This window comes from Cicer arietinum, chromosome 2 (genome assembly GCF_000331145.2).
Source record: "Cicer arietinum cultivar CDC Frontier isolate Library 1 chromosome 2, Cicar.CDCFrontier_v2.0, whole genome shotgun sequence".
NCBI lineage: Eukaryota > Viridiplantae > Streptophyta > Magnoliopsida > Fabales > Fabaceae > Cicer > Cicer arietinum.
Genome location: NC_021161.2, coordinates 15,942,195 through 15,951,119, shown reverse-complemented (window position 1 = coordinate 15,951,119; position 8,925 = coordinate 15,942,195). Strand labels below are relative to the sequence as shown.

Sequence of the window (8,925 nt, the reverse complement as noted above, 5' to 3'; positions counted from 1 at the left end):
GTAGAGTTAGGATATAATTTGATGTTGAATTTGACACCACTTGTTCTATTGTAAATATTTCTTTTTTGCTATAAGTTTGTAGCTCTTTTTAAATATAATGAATTGATTATCTTTGTATCATTACAATTTTCTTGTCAATTTATTTAAATGATTCATAAAAAATAAAATAAATTTGCACCATAACACAATAATGCAACAATGATATTCAGTGAGCATTAAAGAAAAATTATGAAGCATAACAAAATTATGTAGGATTCACAATATAAAGCAAAATAGATATGGAGCATATGTGTTATATCTTCCAATTCTTTACACAACATATCATGAACTAAATGCTTACAGCTCTAAATTCATCAATCGATAAATATTATACCAAAAAATAGTAAACACTAACATATTAACATCATTAATATATCAAAAGTATTACTTAGTGTGAATCACTCCCAATCAGTATAATGTTGGAATGTTTGTCTCATCAAAGGGTTCCTACATAATAATAAAAATTAATTAACATTATGATAAGTTTAAAAGAAATATAGTCCATCTTCAAACACAAATAAAATTACCATAAAAAATATTGTGAAACTGAACTGGTCATTTTGTGTTTGTGTGGGCTCAAAAGTTGGAGGTATTGAACAAGATACTTCTTCGAGCATGTGACTTGCTCCTAGTTTATCCTAAAATGATTTTTTAAATTAAAACAAAACATAATGCATGTAAAATTAAAAAATTGATCTATATATTGACTTTTATACCTGAGATACTTGACTATGTGGTTTCCTTCTAAGCAGAGCTTTTTTTCTTTTCAATAAAACTCTTACGATGCTTGTGCATGTGTTTCTTTAAGTTAGGCCGTTTTTTGAATCTCATTGGTTGCATAATATTATTACTCACAAATGTCGGGTTCTCATTAATGTCATTGTCTATGACTTGTGAGTGACATTCCATTATTTTCTTACACATGGCATCTACATAATTATCAACAATCTTAAGGTGTTCTTCATAAGGCGATGCCTCGGCCGCCACTCTAATGAGTTTAGAAACAACTTGTCTAAACTTCCGTGTTCGAGATAACTTTGGATCTCCTTCAACCTCTTTTCCCTTAAAATCTTGCACAATGCCACAATGAGTTTCTCTTCTCAACCTTCTTAAAATATACTTCTTAGGAATGACCTTCACATCATTTGCTCCAAATACTTTCAATGCATGTGAATAAAGTATGTCAAATGTCTAAAACTTTTGACAACTACAAGTAATAGAGGTTGAAGCGCGATCAAATGACACTCTCCAAAATCCTTCATTGTTGACCATAGTGATGATGTAGTCACATAAAGAGTGAGACTCGTTTCTCTCTAATATCGATAAAGCTAAGAATAACTTAAACTCGTTATGAAACAACTCAAATACAATGTGCGTGCATAATTTTCCTATTTTTATCAATATTGGTGACAACTCGTATCTTAACCTTGCAAGCTTATGTGAGGACTCACACTCACAACTCAATGTGTTGCTTCTCTTCTCCTCAACAACACGTTCAAAGTGCTTGAAGAATTGTATAATATCCACATTGGGTTTCATACCAGATTTGAATTGAGCATTCAAATTTTCACTTAGTTGGGTACTCCGCATGTCAAGAGTGAATGCTTCCTTCATGTAACAAGCAGGCCATTTTTTTTAATAGCATAAACTGATTTGATCCAATTATTTTCATGAACATCATATTGGTTGATCAAGTTTGTCCAAGCAGTCTCAAAATTTGCTTCAATGTCAATATCATACATGCATTTCTTGAAATCCCTTAAAAGATAACTTCCTCCCTTCATCAATTTCCCAAGGTTTTAAATTCCACTTTACAACAAGTGCCATGTGCATAAACCATTGTGAGTCTCGGGCATCACTTTAGTCAGTGCCCTGGTCATTGCTTAATCTTGGTCAGTGAAAATAGTCCTTGGTTTTTTATGGTTGTGTAATTGTAAGAATGTATCAAAAAATTACTTAAATGATTTCATTGTTTCACCATACAATAGTGTTGCACCAAAAATGATCGAACTCATATAGTGGTTGAAACCGAAAAACAAAGCAAACGGTTTATTAACATGATTGGTACAATATGTAGTGTCCAATGACACAACGTCGCCAAAATACCCGTAATCCAACACCATATTTGCATCACACTAAAACACATTTGTGATTTTTTCTTCTATAACCATTTGGTATGCGTATAAAAAAAAAAGACGGATTCTCCAACAATTGACGTTGAAAATATTGTGAAGGACAAACAACATCTCTGTACATGATACTTCTTTGTTTTCTTTCACTGAAGTAATTGTTTACATCCAACCTTGTCAACCCAAGATTATCTTTGTTTTCTTGAGAATGTACATTATCTATTCCACGCATATTTGGGTTATCAACATGATCATCCATAAGAACAACTTCAAACTACCCACTTGAGTTTCACTTCCTTTAGCCAAACCTTCCTTTTGGATAGGAATATATTTACTTATCACACGTTTAGGTTTTCCTTGAGGGATAACTTTCTTTGATCTATTATAACATGAAGTTTACATGAGAAAAGACTATGACCAATGTTACGACAATGAGAACAAAAGAGAGCAAGATTCTCATATTCAACGTGAACAAGAAAAACATAATTTTCTCTTTCAATCCAAACTTTACTTCTAATTTTAGCAGACAAATAAATATCTAATAAAACTCTAGCAAAAGACAAAAAAAAAAAAACTATCAAATGAACCCCTCAATGACTTCCATAACTTGACTAACTTAGCAAGCAAATCATTAAGTTTAAATGGGAAGTCACTCGTAGATAAAATTAATTTTCCATGAAGAATATTTTTGCAATATTCATCCAAACTTACTTTATACACCTCCTCAGGAATTTTAATTGCAATATCACAAGCATTACGTAGGACTTGTGCAAAAGATTTTCTTTGAGTCAAACCATGCATTATTGAAGCACCAGATTTAGACATGGTAGCAAAACCTCTTAAAGCTATCTCACGTTGAATCACCATCATTGCCATACTTGGCCAATCATTTAAGAAAGAATTGTTAATGTTTCTACTCATCGTTTAACTAAGTTTGTATTATCCTATGATGATATTGTTTGGATAGAGGGATGTTTCTCTTGTATTTTTTTCTTCGTTGCAGTTGATTTTATTGTTTAATGAATTAAATTATGCGTAAAAAATAACACTGAATTGTCGTGATTATAAATGGCCAAATAAATAAATAAATCTCCTTTATTTTGTTATCTTATTTTATTTTATGTGAACTATAATCAATTACTTCAAATATGAACACTACATCAATTTGGTTCGTTGTTTTTTTTATGGTTTTTCTTTTAAATGTAAGGTTTAAATATGTTTTTTATTCTTACAAATATGTCTTGTTTTGATTTTAACCCCTGTAATATTTTTGTTTGATATATACCTTTACAAATTTTAACAAATTTTAAAAGAGTTTTTTATAAAATTTTTTAGTAAAAAAAATGGTGACATGGCTAATTTTGAATCATGGTATGTAATTGTTGTTGAGTAACACTATTTATTAACTCATTTAATTAAAAACTTAAAACTAATTAATTAATTAATTAACCAATTAAATAATAAAAACTCAATAATATTCATCTTTAAATCACAAGTTGTCATATCTGGATCTAAATCCTAAAAATTTTAATCTCTCATTTTTCTTACATCACACCTATAATTGAAATACATAGATTATTATAATAGAGAAGAAGATTGAAGGAAAGCAAGTTACTTATTCCTCCAATATATTGTTGGCTTAAAAAGGTCATAAATCCAACTATTGTGAGCGTTGTCGGTCGCCCTCAGTCATTTCCGTTCAACAATTCAAATACTTACATTTTTTAGGACTGAAATATTTAGAAACTTTCTTATAAGTTTGATTGAAAATTAATGAAGTCAATCACGACAAAAGTCGTCAAGAAGCAAGGCTTGAATAAAATCATAATAAAAACAATAAAGAAAGCACATCACAAGTAAATAGGAGAAATTCTACTTGTTCCTCAGTCATTGTATATTATTATTTGCTTCTTCACCATTCATGATAAGTAAGTATGATAATAATCTATATATTTCAATTATAGGTGTGGTGCAAGAAAAATGAGAGATTATAATTTTCAGTTTTTCCTTCATGGCCTCAATCCAAGATCGATCAATTATGACTTTTTTAATTGATTTTGATTCAATTTGAGATATCATTTCAGTGTTGTTTTCATCATTCTTGAATGATTTTCTTCTTTGAATTCAATCAGTCGTGTCTCCAATGATTTGCGTTTGAGGATGACCTTCAATAGTTCTCCAGCTTTTTGGCTGAAGAAGGTTCAGACTCATTTTAACCAGTTTGATTCATGACCTATTAATTTAGTGATTTGAATGCCTTCTTTGAATGGAATGGATCCTACTTGTTCCTTGCCAAGTATTGATAACCTTAGTAAAAAATTCAGAGGCATAATCTTCTTTGAACTAATGGAGATTTATTGATCTTGAGGCTGTGATGATCAGTCTTGATCTTGGAGAACATTCTCCGTTTTATCCATAATGTTCTTGTTTCTTTATGTGTTCAGTTTTTATCTGATTTATTTGCATTACTTGATTCCTATCTTTGAATTAATTCACTCAAAAGCACAAGTTAAATTAACATAACATTTTAGAATCATAATTAACATTCTTAATTAACCTTTATTTATTTTCATCAAAACATTAATTTGAGAGTTTGTCTTAACAGACTTGGCTTATAAGGTCAAGGTGGTTAGTTCCTCAAAAGTCTAGGGTTGTCAGGTTGTTTGGGAAGACTAGCTTGGAGGGTCATGTGTTTTGTAATTCAAGGTATTTGAATTAGTGGATTAAATGTTTTTGAATGAAGTGACTAGATGTAGCTAAGTAAGTGGTGAACTAGGATAAATATATGTATCAAATTATTTATGCTTTCATTGTTTACTGTTTCTGAATCGATTTCTTATTATCTAAGTAATTCATAAAAACCACCAATCTTCATCAAATTAGCAAAAAAGTTATCAACTTTATCAAACACAATTCAACCCCCCCTTCTCGTGTTTGCACCTTCAATTATTATCATCATGTGGTTTAATTGTCATCGTTTGGCTATGAGATGAGATATATGTGGGTTTTGGTGGCCCCTCACCTTAAATCCTCTATGCTTATCCTATTGTGCTCTAATTTGAGAACCATCAATGCTTATTCAAGAGATGGATCAAATTGGTCTAAGTCAAATCCAAAGCAGTTATGAGTTGGACTAGGGTCATCTTAGTCTAATCCTAAACAAAATGAAAAAGATATTAATTTAAAGTTTGTTTTAGGCGTACATAATTGTTGGGCAGACCTTTACGTGATTGTGTAAACTTTAGGGCAAATTGAATATTTGGTTGTATATTTGTACTGATGGTTCATTGAAATTCACTTTCAGAGCAATGATTTTGGCGACAACACAACACTAATCTTCTTTTTTCTTTGATCTTAGAAAATATGGTAAATTAATTTCACCATAATTAACTCACAAAATTGTGAGATTCTGAGCTCGAATCCAAGACAATACGTCCAACCTAACAATATTGGTATTTGTCAATTGAGCTAGGACTTAAGGACAACATCTATCTTCTTTTATTATATATATATATATATATATATTTCAAACAATAATCTCAACCTCTCTCACTTTTTATATGTTGGTTCACACCTTTCCTCTCATTTTCAATTTGTCTTCTTGCTACTTTCATTCTCGATTATATCATCTCTATCATGTGATGGCCGTTGTTTTTAATTTTTGACATAATTGTAAGTTTTGATCTATTATTATAATTTTTTATCTAAAAAATAACGATTTGAAATGTTTCAAATAATATGACATATAATACGATAATATTAAATGATTAACACCTATAAAATGACATAAAACCCTATAAAATTTGACTTTAAATTTCGAAAATTTTGTATTTATGTAACTTAACTAATGACATATATATTTAGGTGATTCTATCTCATGAAATCGTATTTTACATCATTTAAAATATATTAAATCATTTTTTTTTTCAAAAATATAAATGAAATATAAAAACTGTCGTTTTTTAAAATATAAAACTAATTTTTTACGTTGATGAAAATAAAAGACCAAAATTTTCATTAAGCCTTAATTTTTCTATGTTAGTTGGTCAGCCCTTCAATTAATGTAATGTCTTGAATATTCCAATAGAGTTCAAGAGGAAAGAATGAAAGAGGGGATTTGAACCCCATATTCCCTAACAAACTTTGTTGTCCATACATCTTAGTTGAAGCATTTGTCCCCACATCCCTACACATATGTTCATCCTTGCTTCCCTAACAAAATGTCCAAAAGAAAATTAAAACTCCTACAAAGATAATAAAACAATTTTTATTAATTAATGAAATTCTCGTACCATAAAATTGGAATTCATGTCCTTAAATTTTTTTTAACTGAACCAGCTTTCGTTGTGCTTGCTTTCTAAATTTGTCTCAGCTCTGATGAAATTAAAGTAAAAATACAATTTTTGGTAACAAAAATATAGCATATTGTTTGTAAGTTGTTTTCTTATTTCTTTATAGTATGTCTTTATTTAAAAGTTTGTGTACAAAAAAAAATAGTATGTTTTCCCAAAAACCAAGTAAAAATAAAATTACTAGCGTGAAAATTTTTTAGATTGTTACACAATACAGCTTACTATTTTTTATTTAACTTTTTACTTGTCTAATATATTTTTCCTACCTCGCATCTTTGTAACGGTAGATGCCACACAATAGATATGTTTAGACCAATCAATGGAGGGAGGTTGATTTTAGTAGGACAGTTCAAAATTCTTATAATATAAATTCAATTTGAATTTTGTTCAAAAAAAGTATGTATATTTAATATATAATGTGTTTCGAATAAAATCATTTTTGCGTGTTGAGGTTTTGATTCGCGCCATTGTTGTGTTCTGAGAGGGATTCGAGAGAGAAAAATAAAAGGTTTTCTGTTTGAAGAAGATGGTTCAATGTGTTAATCGATTTTTTATTTTGAAGAGAAAAGACAATGATTATTTGAAACTTGGGAAGGAGGATAAAGTTTGGGGGCATGAGAGAAGATGCATTAAATGTCAAGATTTTCCTTTTTTGTTCAGGAGAGAAAGTAGTGACAAAGAGGAGAATGTTGGTTGAACAAACGAAGACTGATGCCTGAAAAACAGAGATTGATTATCGTTCTTCATTTTCTGCATAAGCATATTTTAACCAGATTTCTCTGGATTTTTCATTATTTTCAGTTTTTCTTTGATCAAATTGAAACTATCCTCGACAAGAGGCTTTGTAAAAATGTCAGCAAGTTAATTTTGAGTATCAACAAAGATTAATTCGATATCTTTCTTGTTGACATGATCACGAATAAAATGACTCTTTATTTCAATGTGTTTTGATCTAGAGTGATGTATTGGATTTTTAGATAAAATGATTGCACTAGTATTATCACAGTAAATTGGAACTTATAAAATAGTCTTCGAGTTGATTTTTAATACAAAGAACTTGTAAGCAACAATTTGCCGCTAAGACATATTTGGCTTCAGTAGTGGATAAGGCTATTGTGTTTTGTTTTCTGCAAGACCAGCTTATTAATGCTTCACCTAAGAACTGACATGTTTCACTTGTGCTTTTTCTTCAATTTTATCTGCAACATAATCAACGCCACAATAGGCTATAAGATCAAAATGCGAACCTTTTCTATACCAAAGATCAAGATTAGTGGTTCCAACAAGATATCTAAATATTCGTTTTACAGCTGTTAAATGAGTTCCCTTTAGTGTTGATTGAAATCGAGCACATAATCCTACTGGAAATACTATATCAGGCCTACTTGCAGTTAAACAAAGCAAAGAACCAATCATTCATCTATATTCATTTTCAGAAACAGATTTTCCATTTTCATCTTTTTCAAAAGAAGAGGATTGATGCGTGGGAGTTGACATGATTTTTTATTCATTCATTTTGTATTTGATCAACAGGTCTTTAATGTATTTTTCTTGACAAATAAAAATACCATTTTCATATTGTATAATTTATAATTCAAGAAAATACCTTATTTCTCTTATCATGCTCATTTCAGATTCACTTTGCATGAGTTTTGAAAACCCTTCACACATTTTCTCATTTGTGGATCCAAAGATGATATCATCAACATACACTTGAACAATAAGTAAATCATTATTCTCTGTTTCCTTAAATAATGTTGTGTCAATTTTTCCTCTTGAAAATCCATTTTTAATTAAAACTGAACTTAATCTTTCATACCAAGCTCTTGGTGCTTGTTTCAATCCATATAGAGCTTTGATAAGTTTGAAAACATGAGTTGGTTTTAATTGATTCTTAAATCCAGGAGGTTGTTTTACATAGACTTGTTCATTTAAAAAACCATTTAAAAAATTTTAACATCCATTTGAAACAACTTAATAAACTTATGGGATGCATACGCAAGAAGTATACAAATAGCTTCTAACCTTGCAACCAGAGCAAAAGTTTCATTGTAATTTATACCTTCTTGTTGATTATAGCCTTGAGCAACTAATCTTGCTTTGTTCCTTATAACTTTACCTTCTTCATCTAGTTTATTTCTGAAAACCTGTCATGTACCAATGATTGTTTGATCTAGTGGATCGGGTACCAAAGTCCATACTTCATTTTTTTTTTCAAACTGTATCAATTCTTTCTTCATGGCCTCAACCCAAGATAGATCAATTTTGGTTTCTTTAATTGATTTTTATTCAATTTGAGATATCATTTCCATGTTGTTTTCATCATTCTTGAATGATTTTCTTGTTTGAATTTCATTAGTCATGTCTCCAATGATTTGTGTTTGAGGATGACCTTCAATAGTTCT

The 8,925-nt window shown here is 29.8% G+C and overlaps 1 pseudogene; it reads right to left on the bottom strand.

Annotated features, from left to right (window-relative positions):
* Positions 1 to 783: 783 nt before the first annotated feature.
* Positions 784 to 3,044, bottom strand: LOC101515068 (protein FAR1-RELATED SEQUENCE 5-like; annotated as a pseudogene).
* Positions 3,045 to 8,925: the final 5,881 nt, after the last annotated feature.